This window comes from Electrophorus electricus, chromosome 23, assembly GCF_041902795.1.
Source record: "Electrophorus electricus isolate QZ-2024a chromosome 23, ASM4190279v1, whole genome shotgun sequence".
In the NCBI taxonomy this organism is placed as follows: domain Eukaryota; kingdom Metazoa; phylum Chordata; class Actinopteri; order Gymnotiformes; family Gymnotidae; genus Electrophorus; species Electrophorus electricus.
The window spans coordinates 16091380-16107688 of record NC_137519.1 but is presented as its reverse complement, the minus strand read 5'-3'; positions in this window follow the sequence as shown (position 1 = coordinate 16107688).

Below are 16309 nucleotides of genomic sequence, written 5' to 3'. Positions count from 1 at the left end.
TAGTAGTTTAACAAGAGTAGTTAATAATGTAGTTTAGCAAGATTAGTTAATTATAGAAGTTTAACAAAACTGTTAAACTGGGGCAGTGGGATGGTGTGGAACACTGGAGAACAAACTCTGGTCTATGAAGTCTTGTTCTCATCTTCTCCACTTCTGTGCATATTAGCGAGCTAACAGAGATAAAATCACAATGGTAAATTTGGCCCTGCTCCACCACAAATGGTCTAAATCGGTACTAAATCGGTGACCATCCATCAGTTTTGAGATCCTGTATCTGAAGTCCTATGGGGTGGTGATACCAGTATGTGGTTACTTTGGTCAGTGGTGGTAAACCACACTGGTCAAGAGAGGACTGAAGACCAATGTGTGTGTGTGGCGGGGGGGGGGGGGGTTAGGAGCAGAGCTGGTGGACTGAGGAGTTTGTTTGGAGAAATCTCTCCTGGGCTCTGTCTCTGCCTCTCTCTCCCTACAGCTACACGTAACAATAAGGGAGTATTTTCTAGGCATTCATATAAATGTTCTTCTGAACCACTGGTGCTCTGACCCATCGGCCAGAGTGAAGAGCTTCAGTATATCTGGAGTCTTCCTGAACACAGTTGTTCAACCATTCCTGCTCACCACCATTCTCCAGCGACGTTAACCATTTCTAGCTCACTGGTTCTGCAGTGCCTTTAAAAAGAAGAAAACTCTACCAGACTGAAATAGACTTTTTGGAAAATGTTGTAGCGTTGGTACAGAGGAAAAGACGAAAGATATTTCAGCTCACAAAATACACATCCGCAGCAGACACAGGCCAAGTGGGATTACTGCAAATAAATGGAAAAGAGGGACAGTAACGAAGACAAACATAAATCAAAGACGCTAAAGAACCTCTATTTTAATATTCTATTAGAATATTACAAATTCTGAATATTCTAATTCACATAAAAGCACAACTAGAATAAACAAACAAGCAAAAAATAACAGTTTTAAAGATTAAACGTTAATGTACAGGATGCAGGATGGCCTACAGCACTCTGTGTGTCCTTACCATGCTTTTTCTGTGGTAGATGTCACTATACCCACATGCCCACTATACCCACTATACCCACTATACCCACATGCCCACTATACCCACATGCCCACTATACCCACTATACCCACATGCCCACTATACCCACATGTCCACTATACCAAATCAATAATCACAAAAATTCAGTAATCAAATAAATTCAGTAATCACATAAAATAAGCTTTAGTCCCTTGTAGATGGTTGGCACCTGAATTCACCATGGTGACGGGCCCATCCTGTTACATTCACTATGGTGACAGGCGCCTCCTCACAGTCGCCATGGTGACAGGCACATGCTCTCACAGTAACCATGGTGACGGGCGCATCCTCCTCCCTGGTGGGCCTACAGACTATAGGGAATCTAGCTGCTCAACTATACTGTAGATGTAGTTAAATAATGACCATACATGTGGACGATACCTTGTCCAAGACGCAGGTTTCTTTGCTAACGCAATTATATTCGGCCACTTCCACAATCTAGAAAATGTACAGCTAATAATAAAAACAGACGGGCACAAACTTTAAAACCCAGTCACAGAGTCCATCAGGCCCAGGTGCCTTTTGGGCTTTGATCCCTAACAGGCAGAGACCAGCATCTTTCTCTGACAGCTAAACTGCAGATGGTTTCAGAATCTTCTCACATAGAGCCTCAGTCGCGTGCAGGGTTCCTGGATATCCAAACACGCACCTTTTGGGTGAGATAGAGAGGGCTGTTCATAGCAAGACTACAGCAACTGCACAGGGCAGCCATTTCCACATGGTACAACACTCCCCCATGATGCCCCTGGTATCGGGTAGAATCCAGGTGATTCCCACTGCTCAGGAGGTGACTGATAACTAGGTGTCTGATCACCTGACAGGTCGGTACAGTTCTGATCCATCATGTGATTTAACTCCTTCTTGCTGGTGGGCTGAAAAGATGGAGCAATAACTCACACTGACTTCTATCACAATCAAACAATGTATGAGAAACTTATTTTATTTGTAAACCTCCTCTAACTTCTATTTTCAGTTAGTAGAAGAGATCAATGTAGTCAAGCTACTTTAGCTTGTAGCATAACTAGCTACATTTCTCTAATGGACGGCTTTAATGTAGCTAAGCTGGATTTTTTTAAGAGTAACTTGTGGTTTAGTAACCTGTGTTTTTAAAGTATCCTGGTCTGGAGCGCTAGTACAGAGGGATCAGGGACAACTCTGTGCAGGACATCACAACCTCCTGATCAGTGCTAGCCTTGTGTTTCAGGATTATTCCTCTTCAACTCAGGTTTTGAGTAGAAGTCATAACTTGAGGTAACTGAGATAACTTGAGGTAACTTAGGTAAGACTGCAAATTACTGTGCCCACAGTTTAGAGATGAGTTCTGGGCAGACACAACCAGAATATGAACCACACCATCCTGGCACTTAATGAACCACACCATCCTGGCACTTAATGAACCACACCATCCTGGCACTTAAAGAAGCAGAACATCCTGGTACTTAATGAACCGTAACATCTTGGTACTTAATGAACCACACCATCCTGGTACTTAAAGAACCACAACATCCCTGTTCTTAATTAACCACAACATCCTGGTACTTAATGAACCACAACATCCTGGTAGTTATATGATATTTCACACTAAACAGTTGCCGAAATCTTCAGTAATCTTCCATGAAACTTTAAAGTTGATATTAGATGTTTTTACTTTAATGCTGCCCTGTTTCATCACCAAACATACTTACGTGCAATTAACCCTTCAAGATGACTTGAAATCTACCCCAAGATTCCACTCTGAAGTGTTTCTTTCTTACCTTGACTTTTGAGGACAACAACCCTCTGTCATTTCATCTGAAAGCTTGCTAGTTTGACTCATGGCCATGGATGATAAAAGGATTGTACAGGTGTGCAGCCTAATATTTGTACCCCTGGGAAACAGGAACTAAAGAATGACAACAGAACAGTTTCTGGAGATTGAGACCAGTTCACAGAATTTTAAAACAGTTGCTGCTTTAAGGATATGGATATTGTACATATACGATTCCAGGTAAGTAATTGCAGTGTACTGTAGTAAAATATGTGGAACCTTGTACACTTCACTGCAATTTTGATGATCTATATTTCTATATATTTCACTGTTTGCACAGCTGATGAAGGACCTGACCAAAATGCCCTGCGTCTGTGGAAACCTTGTGTACTTCACCACAATTTTGCATATATATGTATATATAAGAATTATTTTTAGGATACTGAATGTTTGGGTTTCTCCATTTGAATTGTGTGTTCTACATAAATGTTTGCAGAGTTTTATGAGGGGTGTGTGAGTTGTGTGTTCTGATGGCCCTTACACTAGCTACTGCATATTGCAAAGTGGCTTACAACTCTTCCAAGACCGATATGATCCATGCACATCATAGAAGGACTAAAAAGAAGGCTTAGATAAGACAGAAACACAGAGCGAAACTCCACACTGAATCAAAGCAAAGATGTGAAAGTTGGAGTGGAGGCTTTCAAACAAACTGTAGATAACAGAACACATTACACAATGTGCTTCTTAAATAATTTCATTAATCTAGAGCAGCTTCTGTCTGCTTGGCAGATGAACCGAGCCAACTAAAGTTCACTAATGACCAGAATTTGGGCCACACCCTTCAGGGAATGTCACTGCTAAAATATCTCATTAGACTTTCTTTTGTGCTCCAGCACAAAGTTGAAACAGAAACAGATATCAGTGAGGAGTGTGAGGGGGCCCTTATTCATGGTGGGGGGGCATGCTGCTCTTCTACAGATCTTTGGAATGAAACTTCAAGCATCCCTGAAGATTTCTTCTGTTTTGCCACTGGAACAAACTTGACCTTACGCTTTGTGAGTCTAACACAGCGCAGTCACAGACTAGCTGGTTTACTGCAGCCAGCCAAGATTACAGCTACTCCCAGAAGTATTTGGTTTGAATCACGGTAGAACAAGGCTGTGTTTGACTGTGAAGCTGTTTGACTGTGAGGCTATGTTTTGACTGTGAGGACAAATCATGGATGCACTGCCAAACAACGCCAAGTTTATTTGCTGATAACCTTGAAAATGAATCACATCCAATCTCACAGCAGTTCTACACACATATGTGTGTTTGTGTATAAATTAGACAATTGAAATCCTGCCAAAATATATTTTAGCTGAAGCATCTGTAACTAGGAGCTGTGTGTCTTCCATGTGCATTTCCATTACAGATGTTCAATATTCCATACATATGTTTAGCCACTGTGTTGTCCAGACAGCTGAGCCTAGGGAGATACACAATCACCTCTCTTTGGAGTACAGACTATACAACCCTGCATGTCATGCTGAGGACAGATGGCAGCCACTGGCCCTCAAAAGCTGAGCACAAAGTGCAATCTAACTTCCAGTTTTTCACACTAATGCACCAGTACAAATGTGGAATCTGATCTGAGTGCCAGTAACATGACGTCTCCCCACACAGCCGCACCAGACGCCTCCGTTCCACGTTTCCTGTGTGTCTGTGGCTGTCCATTCACTGTCTCCCCTCCCCCACTCCCTGACGCTCCACCGAAACAGCAGCTAAATGAAGACAACAGATGAAAAAAGGCACAGAAGAGCATAGCTCTCAAAAAAAAACCACAAGCGCGCTCCACCTACCTAAACCCCACCTGCCTCAGCTCCACCTGCCTTGGCTCTGAAGTGTAGAAGTCAGAGGAGACAGCTCCCTGTTTTAATGAAGGATTCTGTCTCTTCTCTTATCAGCTTTTGTGCTTAACGCAGTTTCCTCAGTCCTCTGGGTTTCTGCTGCCATGATGAGAAATCCAGCAGTGGGGTCTGGCCACCTTGTACAAAGCAGCAAAGGGGCTTGGACAGTAACAGACAGACCCCCACAGTAACAGACAGAGGCCCACAGTAACAGACAGACCCCCACAGTAACAGACAGGGGCCCACAGTAACAGACAGACCCCCACAGTAACAGACAGAGGCCCACAGTAACAGACAGAGGCCCACAGTAACAGACAGACCCCCACAGTAACAGACAGAGGCCCACAGTAACAGACAGACCCCCATAGTGGGCACCATGTGAAAACTCCATAATGAAATGTCTCCCACTGCACAGTCGCCTTCACAAAAACAAGCTGATTTCCTCTTTCCTCGAATGGAAATGTTGTTGTTAAGACATATGCAGCACACATTCTCGGAGAAAGCACACACTCAAGCACAAGCTCTCCCAACTCACTCTTCAAAAGAAACATCTGCCTCTTTTCACCCTCACCTCTCTTTAAAGATATTTTTCATCCTCTTATTTTCCACAGCTAAGGGCCATTTTGGGCTTCCAGTAGAGAGCTTTCTAATGGGGGCGCACAGAAGCCCCAGTCTCTGCAGCCCTTGGGGAAGTGTGGGGTTGTGGGAGTGTGGGGCAGCAGATACGTTGAGCTGTCAGTGAGAAACTCAACCTTCATGGTGAAGGATCTGCTCAGTGAGACCAGCAGGCTCTGCACATGTGATGACACATGATGACCTCAGCCTTGCACGCATGGATGACCACAGTATGGATTATGTATAATATAAGTGAGAATCTGATAGTAGCATTTGTACAAAAATATGGAGGAGACTGACAGCAGAGGAAGTTTACAGTCACGTGTGCGCACGCATGTGTGAGTGAGAGAGTGACTATGAGGCTTGTCATGCACACTTTTTGAACATTCACACTTTTCAGACATGCACACTGCCCTACAGGATGTTCAGAAGCTGTAGACTGGTTCCTGCTATGAGAAAGAAAAATGATAAATGCTCTGTTTAGTTTTCCATTGTGTTTAAATGGACATTGACCATAATAATGTAGTTTAATAATATAGTTTGTGTGAATAAAATTAATTCATATTTTATTTTCTTCTCTATTACATTAGAAACAGACCAACATTGCTAGCTTAACTTGATAATGCTAACTGCCTGAATTACAGCCCACATGGCCTCTGTGGCCAAAAAGAAAATCCCAAACTTGCCTCCAATACAGAGTTTCCAAAGTAAAAGTGCATTTCTTAGTTTGTGTAACCATCAATGGTGGCTGTTTTAAAGTAAAGTAACCTATGAACACTTTTCATTCAGTTGGCTAAATCACAAACATCCAGAGACTTTTTTAGAAGTTACTTCAGTTCATCAGTGTCATTGACAACGTGAAAAAGAAAACAAACCAACAAAACTTTTTTTAATCGCGACAAAAGAAAAGTGCTGTCAAGACTAATGACCGAGACTCAAACAGGTCTGAGTATAAATACAAAGACAAATACTAAGACCAGTCCAAGACAGCAAAAAAGTCTTGGTTGTGTACTCCAGTACTCTGGCCCTAGTAAGGATTCGTGTTTGAGGTGTTACACCTGTACTGTATGTTCTGGGGGTTGCTAGGCACTTGCTAGTCAGCCATGGACATTTTCTCAGACATTTAGTTCAGTATTTATTCTTGAACCAGCTTTTTTGCTAGTCAGGAGGTTCTCCAGTATCGTCGTGTGGTCGTGCTGAGTTAAAGTGCAGTGTGTATGTTCATCTGTGTAGAACGTTAAAATGCACGTATGCCTGGGAGGCAAGCTTTGATATCGGTGAGAGAGATGAGCTAACTGTTCGCTGTGATGCTAACACACGCGTGAAACTTTCTGCACACAGCTGATAGCAGTTCAGCAAAATTAGCCTTGAGTAGTTTTTTATTATTATTCATTTTTGTATCACCTATTTTCCACAGAATCTTCAAAGCAAGATGTTCTCTCATGTCCAGGAAAACATCTGAGCGCTTGTGTTGTTGACCCCTGCTTCACCACAGTGAAGGTTTACCCAGCTGGTCTTATCTGCTGGGTGAGACTCCTGTGGGAGGCTGTTTAGTGAGGCCCTGGGTTTGTTTGTTTTGTGTGTGTGTGTGTCTGTGTGTGTGAATGTGAGTGTGTGTGTGTGTGTGTGAGAGTGTGAGACTGTGTGTGTGTGTGAGTGCGTGTGTGTGAGTGCATGTGTGTGTGTATGTGTGAGTGTGTGTGTGTGTGAGTGTGTGTGTGAGTGTGTGTGTGCGTGTGAGTGTGTGTGAGTGTGTGTGTGTGTGTGTGTGTGAATGTGTGTGAGTGTGAGTGTGTGTGTGTCTGTGTGTGTGCTCATCTGAGTGTGTGTGTGTGTGTGAGTGTGTGTGTGTGAGTGTGTGTGGGCTCATCTGAGTGTGTGTGTGTGAGTGTGTGTGTGCGTGTGTGTGTGTGTGTGAATGTGTGTGAGTGTGTGTGTGTGTGTGTGTGTGTGTGAGTGTGTGTGTGCGTGTGTGTGTGTGAATGTGTGTGAGTGTGTGTTCATCTGAGTGTGTGTGTGTGTGTGTGTGTGTGTGAGTGTGTGTGAATGTGTGTGTGTGCTCATCTGAGTGTGTGTGTGTGTGTGTGTGTGTGTGTGAGTGTGTGTGAGTGTGTGTGTGTTGCTGCTGTTGTGTTTTTTGCTTATTTTCTCTTTATTTATTTTACACTATGCTAACCTTCCATCTGAAAAGTCTGAACACCCATTAACGGAGAGTAACAGAAACAGATTTGTAATTGTCGTGAATGGACAGAAAACTAAGAAGAAAACAAAGAGCTTGTGAGAAAAACAAACTCAATATTCTTCATGACATGACAGATTAATCTCCGTCCCGTGAGCAGGCCGGAGAGGCGCTGAGGTGCATGTGCTGAAGGCATGATGGACTGCTTAACCAGCTGTGCTGCATGCGCATACACGGTGTCCCAGCGGGACTCATCACACACACAACCTGACCAACAGGTTGGGAAGACACGCCCCTCCCCTGTCCCAGCACGGCCGGCGGCAAGACTGCAGAGCGCCGTGCCTCCCCTCACTGAGACACACCAGTGGGCTGAACAGGCCTCCCCGAGGAAGACAGCGCACAAAGACGACAGATGCTACATCTCTCCATGCATTCAGCCCTGCAGTGCAGACACCACCCACCCTCTCAGCCCAGCCCTCCAAGGCAGCAGGGGGTGCTGTATTCCTCATCAGTTATGGCATGCTGGCAAGGAACAGAATGCCAATTTCTACGGTTCACTGCCATGATGACAGAACATTGAATAAAAACCTCAAATATGGTGGGCATCCAGGATACGTACAACACTGCTACTATAGAGCAGCATTTCTTTAAAAACTGGGTTTTAATGAGATTTTTAGTAAGAAAGGCTCTTGAGATTTGCTCATGTCTGTCTGTCTGGGCATTTAAAACTCTGCTCTGTTATACAGCCTCTGCCAAGGTCCTCATCCACATGTCCAAGGCAATCCTTCCACCCCACTAGAGCCAATCTCACCACACAGATACGTGCAAGGGGGCCTGTTGCTATGACAACAAATCAATTTCACCTGAATTGTCCAGACCCATACAAACATCCTTGAGGTTTGTACTAGTATATTTAATTTGATTCAACTTCAAATTAAGTTGATGTTAAATTATTTATAGTTAAAAAAAAATGAATGTGACCTTCAGGTACCCTGTGGGTTTAGGTTTGAGTTCAGGTTTGGGTTTGATTTGAGTTTGGTTTGAGTTCAGGATTAGGTTTGGTTTGAGTTCAGGTTTGAGTTTGGTTTGAGTTCAGGTTTAGGTTTGGTTTGAATTCAGATTTGAGTTTGGTTTAGGTTTGGTTTGGGTTCAGATTTGGGTTTGGTTTGAGTTTGGTTTGAGTTCAGATTTAGGTTTGGTTTGAGCTCAGGTTTGGATTTGGTTTGAATTCAGGTTTCAGTTTGGTTTGAGTTCAGGTTTGGGTTTGGTTTGAATTTGGTTTAGGTTTGGTTTAAGTTCAAGTTTGGGTTTGGTTTGTGTTCAGTTTGGGATTGGTTTGAGTTCAAGTTTAGGTTTGGTTTGAGTTGAGGTTTGGATTTGATGTGAGTTTAGGTGTGGTTTGAATTCAGTTTTGAGTTTGGTTTAGGTTTGGTTTGGGTTTGGTCTGAGTTCAGGTTTGGGTTTGGTTTGAATTCAAGCTTGAGTTTAGTTTAGGTTAGGGTTAAGTTCTGGTTTAGGTTTGGTTTGAGTTCAGGTTTGGGTTTGGTTTGTGTTCAGGTTTGGGCTTGGTTTGAATTCAGTTTTGAGTTTGGTTTAGGTTTGGGTTGGTTTGGATTGAGTTCAGGTTTAGGTTTGGTTTGAGTTCAGGTTTGGGTTTGGTTTGAGTTCAGGTTAGGGTTTGGTTTGAATTTGGTTTGAGTTCAGGTTTGGTTTGAATTCAGGTTAGGGTTTGGTTTGAGTTCAGGTTTAAGTTTGATTTGGGTTTGGTTTGAGTTCAGTTTTGAGTTTGGTTTAGGTTTGGTTTGAGTTTGGTACCTGCAGTGGTCCAGGACTCCTGTGGTGAACAGACGTAGTAAAGCTGTCATCCCACAGAGCTCCTCCAGCTCTGCTTATTTCTCCTGGTCCTTTTCCAGCTGAAGGTTCTGAATGCTCTCCATTTAATGGCTGTGCTTATTTGATTGAAGTCCCCCAGCTGACAGCTGCAGTTCAGGACTCCATGAATAAGGCAGGTCTGGTAAGGTGGTAAGAAACTCAATCTAGATTGAACATTTACCGGCAGTCTGAAAAATGTGTAGAAAAAGCCTGCAGAAAGGGTTAAACCTAAATACTGTTCAACCTGAACACTGTGTTAAATGTGAACACCTTGTTAAACCTGAACATTGTGTTAAAACCTGAACATTGTTAAAACCTGAAAATTGTGTTAAAACATGAACACTGTATTAAAGACTGAATACTGTGTTAAAACTAAGCATTGTGTTAAACCTGAACAATGTTTTAAAATGCTCCCCAGTGTCTCTTACCACCCAGTCTGATATTACAGGATTACATATCTGTATCCCTCCACACTCGTGCAGGACTCGTTATATTACAGGATTACACATCTGTATCCCTCCACACTCGTGCAGGACTCGTTATAATAATCACGGACACAGAGTGATGTGTTATCTCCAGCACTGACGAGGAATCAAACAGCCCCTCGGAAATGTGCCATCTCACACACACATACACACACACACACACATACACACACACATATACATAGACTTTTACACATACACACCCTTACATACTCCCTCTAACACACACACCCTTACACACATACATGTACTCTCTTTCTCTCTCTCAAACACACACACATACACACACACACTCTTGCACACTCTTACACATGCACACGCTTACACACATACATGCACCGTTTCTCTCGCCCTCGAACACACACACACACACACACATGCAAGAGAGAGAGAGAAAGGGTAAGAGAGAGGGTGAGAAGGAGAGAGAGAAAGAGAGAAAGAGAGAGAGAGGGAGAGAGAGAGGGTGAGAGGGAGAGAGAGAGGGAGAGGCTTCTCCTCTGGCTCTGGATGATCTTGCATCAGCTTGGTGCAAAAAACAAGTAGACTTGACTTCAAAAGCTCATGCCAGGTCTCCGTGTCAGGAGTGTATCAGTTCATTATGGGACTGGATCTGCTGCTGACAGACTGTTATGATGCATAAGATATAAAGATGGAATAATAAGTCAGTTCAGAAGTATTAGAGTATTGTGGGTAATAGTGTATTGTAGGTATTAGTGTATTGTGGGTAATAGTGTATTGTGGGTAGAAGTGTATTATGGGTAAACCTGTATTGTGGGTATTAGTGTATTGTGGTTATAAGTGTATTGTGGCTAGAAGTGTATTGTGGGTAGACATGTATTGTTGGTAATAGTGCATTATGGGTAATAGTGTTTTGCTGTGATTTGAGAATGGGCTTCACACTGCTGAGCTACCCTCCTCCCACTACTGGCCAATGTCTTCACACGCCTGCTTTTATATTCACATACCCTTCATATACCTACAAGTGAACAGCTGAGAAAATAGCATTCTAACGGCACACTTAACAGGAAGTTGACAGGAAGTTGAATAGAGATGCAGCAGTCCAGTACTCGAGACATAAAATGTCCTCTATCTCCTACTCTTCTGTTTCACACACGCATACACACACACGCACACACACACGCACGCACGCACGCACACACACACACACACACACACACACTCTCTCTCTCTCTGTAGTAGGTGGACTGGGGGTGGAGGCACTGTAAAGGGCTGATAAACTCTGATTCATCTTCTCATTTATGCTGCCATGCTGTGGCATTCCTCCTCCCAGGGGTTCCTTGTTTAGCCAGGACAGTGGACCTGACATGATCATTGAGAAGTGTGAGGTCACTCTGCTGAGTGTGAGGTCACTCTGTGTGTGTGAGGTCACTCTGCTAAGTGTGAGGTAGCCATGTGTGTGAGGTCACTGCTGAGTGTGAGGTTGCTCTGTGTGTGTGTGTGTGTGTGTGTGTGTGTGTGTGTGTGTGTGTGTGTGTGTGTGTGTGTGTGTGCATGTGAAATGCAATTCTTGCATGATCCAGTACATCTACACTGGGGAAGTATTCACACACTCTCTTAAGCTAAATCACTGCGGCAGCTCTGCAGACGACATCAATCAATCACACACACAATTACACACAATCTGAATCATCAGTCAATCACACAATTACACACATGCTGAACATGTCCCAGGATCCTTCACAGCCTTCATCTGTCTGGTGCACACCTTTCACAAAACATGGTTACACGAGTGTGATGCTTACACGAGTGTGATACACAAGCGTGATGCTTACATGAGTTTGAAACTTACACGAGTGTGAAACTTACACAAGTGTGATACACAAGTGTGAAACTTACACGACTGTGATACTCAAGTGTGACATGCTTTGGTTTTATATATGAAATGAAAGATATTCCTAGATATTTCAGATATTCCTAGATATTTCAGCAGTCTTTGGAATGGCTGTATTATGGTGGCATTAACCAGTCATTAACTAGTCGTGAACCAGTCGTGAACCAGTCATAAGCAGAAGCTTATGCTGTCCAGAACCCCGAGGGCACAGGGCACTGGACCAACCTGCCACAGGGACACAGGACACCAGCTCACCACTCTGGTCCAAGCCTCTGTCTGGAGCAGATGGAGCAGCCCAGCTTCCGCCACCATAACAGAGACAAATAGAAGAAAACATCAGTGGGTCCACAGAATCACACAGAGCAACAATCTGCAACAGTCAGAGAAAAAGATGTGGGGTAAGAGAGAGAGAGAGAGAGAGAGAGAGAGAGAGAGAGAGAGAGAGAGAGAGAGAGAGAGAGAGAGAGAGAGAGAGAAAGCCAAGAGAAAGTGTAGAGAGCCAAATACCAAACAAATCCAAGTAAAGATGTTTGTGAACTGTGTGAATTTGCTGAGCTGTGTGAGCTATTTTAGAGTGTACATGTGGGCTTTGTGGGGTATTCTGGTGTCTCTCTGGAGAAGATCTCTGTGCTTGTCAGCAGACTTATGCACTTGTGTTGTTGTTATTGATGTATGAGGGACTTCTCTGCAGTTCTCCTGCTTAAATATGCTCAGCATTGTGGAACACTGGCATTATTATTCCACCCATTCATTATTATTCCATGCATACATTATTATTTCATGCATACATTTATGAATTAAGCCTTGTTTATTTATTCTGGATGTGTTGCCCTTAGATACAGAGTTGGGGTAGTATTTTCCATTAGTTAGTTACATCATGACACATAGTTAATTGCATTTGTTTTCAAAAATTAGGTATGTGCAAAGAAAAACCGGTGTGGAAAGATGCTGAAAATGTGAACTTCTGAATACTAGTGAACGACTCCTGAGTACTAGTTAATGACTCCTGAGTACTAGGGAACGATTCCTGAATACTAGTGAACGACTCTTGAGTACTAGGAAACGATTTCTGAATACTAGTGAACGACTCCTGAGTACTAGTGAACACCTCTGCTACACAGACCTGGCGGAGTCATACAACAAACGGATAGATGACGATTTTGGCTTCATGAAGGTAAAACTGGATCAAAGCTCCTCAATCACACACGTCTGATCACACAGAAGACAGAGATCACACAAACAACACTTCCAGTCCAGCACGACAAAGCAGCTTCTATTTCTGCTGTTTCTTCTGCCTCAGGAATAATATTCATGTGTCGCTGACAGGCACGATAAAAGAAATGAAACATGGACTCGTAAAACCCTGCACAGCTCATCGGCAGCGAGCAGAGAAGGAGCAAACAGCACCAAGCAGTGCCAGAGAGGTGACGATCACGGGTCTCAATCGGGCACAGCCAAGCGGCGCCCCCTGCTGGACACCGTGCCGTCTGCCAGACCTGGGTCCCGCTGCAGGCGCCTAAGGTGTTAGAGAGAAAGTGATGAAAAATGTAGATTGATCCAGACACACAGCAGGGTCAGGGTCTGCTGCTCTCACACACACGGACTCTCTCTCTCTCTCTCTTACATACACACACACACACACACACACACAATCAGCTCACATCTGACAAGCAAGTGATAGCGCTTGGAGAGGAGATGAGCTCAGAAGCCTGGGAGTGAGCAGCGTCGTGTGTGCCCACTTAAAGCATTGATTCACTGCTGCTCTCTGCCCTCCACTGCTAACCAACTCAATATTTAACACTCAACTGCAAGTTGACAGGGCCATTTTGTCTGATGGCGGTGAAAGCCTGGGGGCGGGGCTTACAGTCACTGAGTGAGCCTGGACTCCATCAGTTACAAGTCCACGCCGTGGCAGTCCTGCAATTATGATGGCGATAATGAGGCCTGTGGTGTCATCAGAATAGTTTTAGAATAATGCCTAGAAGCACTCTCTCACAGAAATGATACCACGGCCCTCTGACCACACATACTGCCAAGAAGAACTGCAACCAAAGATCCTGTGAGAGATTTCTTAAAGGGCTCCAAGCCTTCATATCCGTATTTGCCTGGGGATACTGGGGACCATCTGTGATGGGCTCTCTGTGCAAACAAAGCTGGTCTTCGCGAGCTCTGAGCACATATTTTTCTCATCGAGAAGCAGACGCGTTCTGCCATAAGTCTGTCACCAGCCTACAAACAGCCAAGATAATTCCCTTTACTTCTCTCCTCTCAAAGACATTGGCCTTATTTGGCCAGTATTTATTTAATGCCAAAAAGAAGCACGATTGTGAGTCTGTGTTGTGCAGATGGTGATGTATGAAAGACTTCTCGCAGTGGTGTCGAGGTTAGTTTAGAAAATGACATGACTTCATCTAAAACTGGTTCATATGGTAGATAACAAACCTCTGAATTTTGTCTTTCAAATGCTGCCCTCACAACCCTGATGCAGGTCTGCGTTTCTTGTGCCCACCAGCATTCATAATAAACAGATGAAGAATACAGCGAGAATAAAGCATAAAGTACCGATCCTTGGTCAGGAGCATATATATGTACACACACACTGTGAGGTGCTGGCCAGTATCTACCAGACACAACAGCAAATGGCATTTGAGCAGTATAACCCCCAAGGGAACTTTGTTTATTTATTTAGCACACTCCTCACACATCTGAAACACAGAAAAATAATTGTGTTCTTGAATAATGAATAAGAACAGAGCAAAACATTTTATTTGATAAATATAAACTCTTGACAGTAAACACAGATTTGTCACCCTTACAGCAAGTTTGAGCAGTAATTTAAACACTGTCCTGATGAAATGGGACAAACAGATGTAAACATTTAGATCGTGCTGCTATTATGGACCAGGGCCGTGCATCAGGCAGGTGTGGGAAGGTAAACACGTCACGGTCTGGGTGTGTGGATCAGGCCTGCTGGCTCGTAGACCTCCACCACCATCACAGCCTCGTGTTCTTCCAGTCAAATCTTTTGTTCTTGCTTCACACACCTTATTATTTAAGTTACTTTCCAGTTCTCTCGAACTGACACCAAAAGTAAATGTGTCCCTCTAATAAGAGCCCCTACAGTACGAAGCTCCTGTGTTTCTTAACATGTGTGTGGGAGCGGAGTGGAGCCACCAGCAGTGCCAACACTGCACAAACCAAACACGTCTGCAGGAACAGCAGGCCTCTGTCAGCATCCCCATCTTCCTCCAAACCTCCAGTAAAACCAGCAAAATCTTCATCATGGTGATGTCAGCCAGCCATCTTACAGATGCGCTCCTGAGAGGGGTTTAGTGTGCAGACAAGCACATGGCCGACTCACCCAGCTCACACAGCACCGTGGGGAGGCTTTTAGTTGTTAACACCTGGATCAACCATGGGGTTCAATTAGATGAGATTTTGTTTGGGCCACAGGTGGGTAGGAGGTGAGTTATTGCCAGTGATCTCCCACTGCTGTTCCAACCCTAACCCTTAACCTTTAACCCTTGGGACAGGAAACCCTTGATGACAGAGGAAACACCTCAGATTACATGCAAGCGGCAGGTATACAAAGCACTGTTCCGTCATAACACCCACAGTAACAGCGTAAAGCACTGTGCCATCATAACACAACACCCACAGTTATTTTAAAAGCATAAGACATCCTTGAGTGTGTTAATCTTCTTGATTGATGGTTGATTAATAAAATGCCTCCTTATAATAACTCATTGCCACTCTCTTCCTTAAACACAAAGGAGTTTGCCTAGCAAACCTGATCATAACCACAAAAACAAGATATAAATACATTTTTTGTATATTCGCAATATCCTGAATATTTAAATATATGACATGCCCAAAATTCAATAAAGGGACGACTTCGGTACCGAGAACGCAACTTACTTACACTTATCAATACAGGAAGTCTCAAAGTGGTATTTATTTATACAACACATACACACGTTGTATACGAGCAGTGCGACGTACGGAGAGTTGTGTCTGCTCCGTTCAAGGTGGAAATGTCTCAGCGTTCTTAGACGTAACGTCTCCAGACCTCCAGCCTGTCTCCTGGGGACAGAGCATGCGTTTGCTGTAGGTGAATCCTGAACACAGAAGATATCCACACAGTCGGCTCCTTCCCCACATTTTATTACCAGACAGCACTGATAATTAACAAACCTGTTTCTCTGCACTAGCCCTTCTTCAGATAGTCTGTGAGGCATATCAAAATTAACTCATGTTCATACATCACTAGCACCAAAGCTGCTTGTTGAAAGGTTAACTGTTCACCGTCATTAGTCTCACATGGACATTTGTGGCAATAAAGGTCACCGTAGCACACGGAGGCAACAGGGAGGAAGACGACTTGTTTGGATGTTTGCAGGTTTCTGGGGACCTGGTGGTGGCGTGTCCCCAGCAGTAGTCCAGACAGAGGCTGCCTCTGGCAGGATCAGCGAAGACCTCTTTCCACATTGCTGCTGGCCGAACCTGAAGGACACCACTTCAGAACGGATGCCGTCCGGTGTCCTTCACAGCTAAAAGGACTTTGCGTTAGTCCCTGT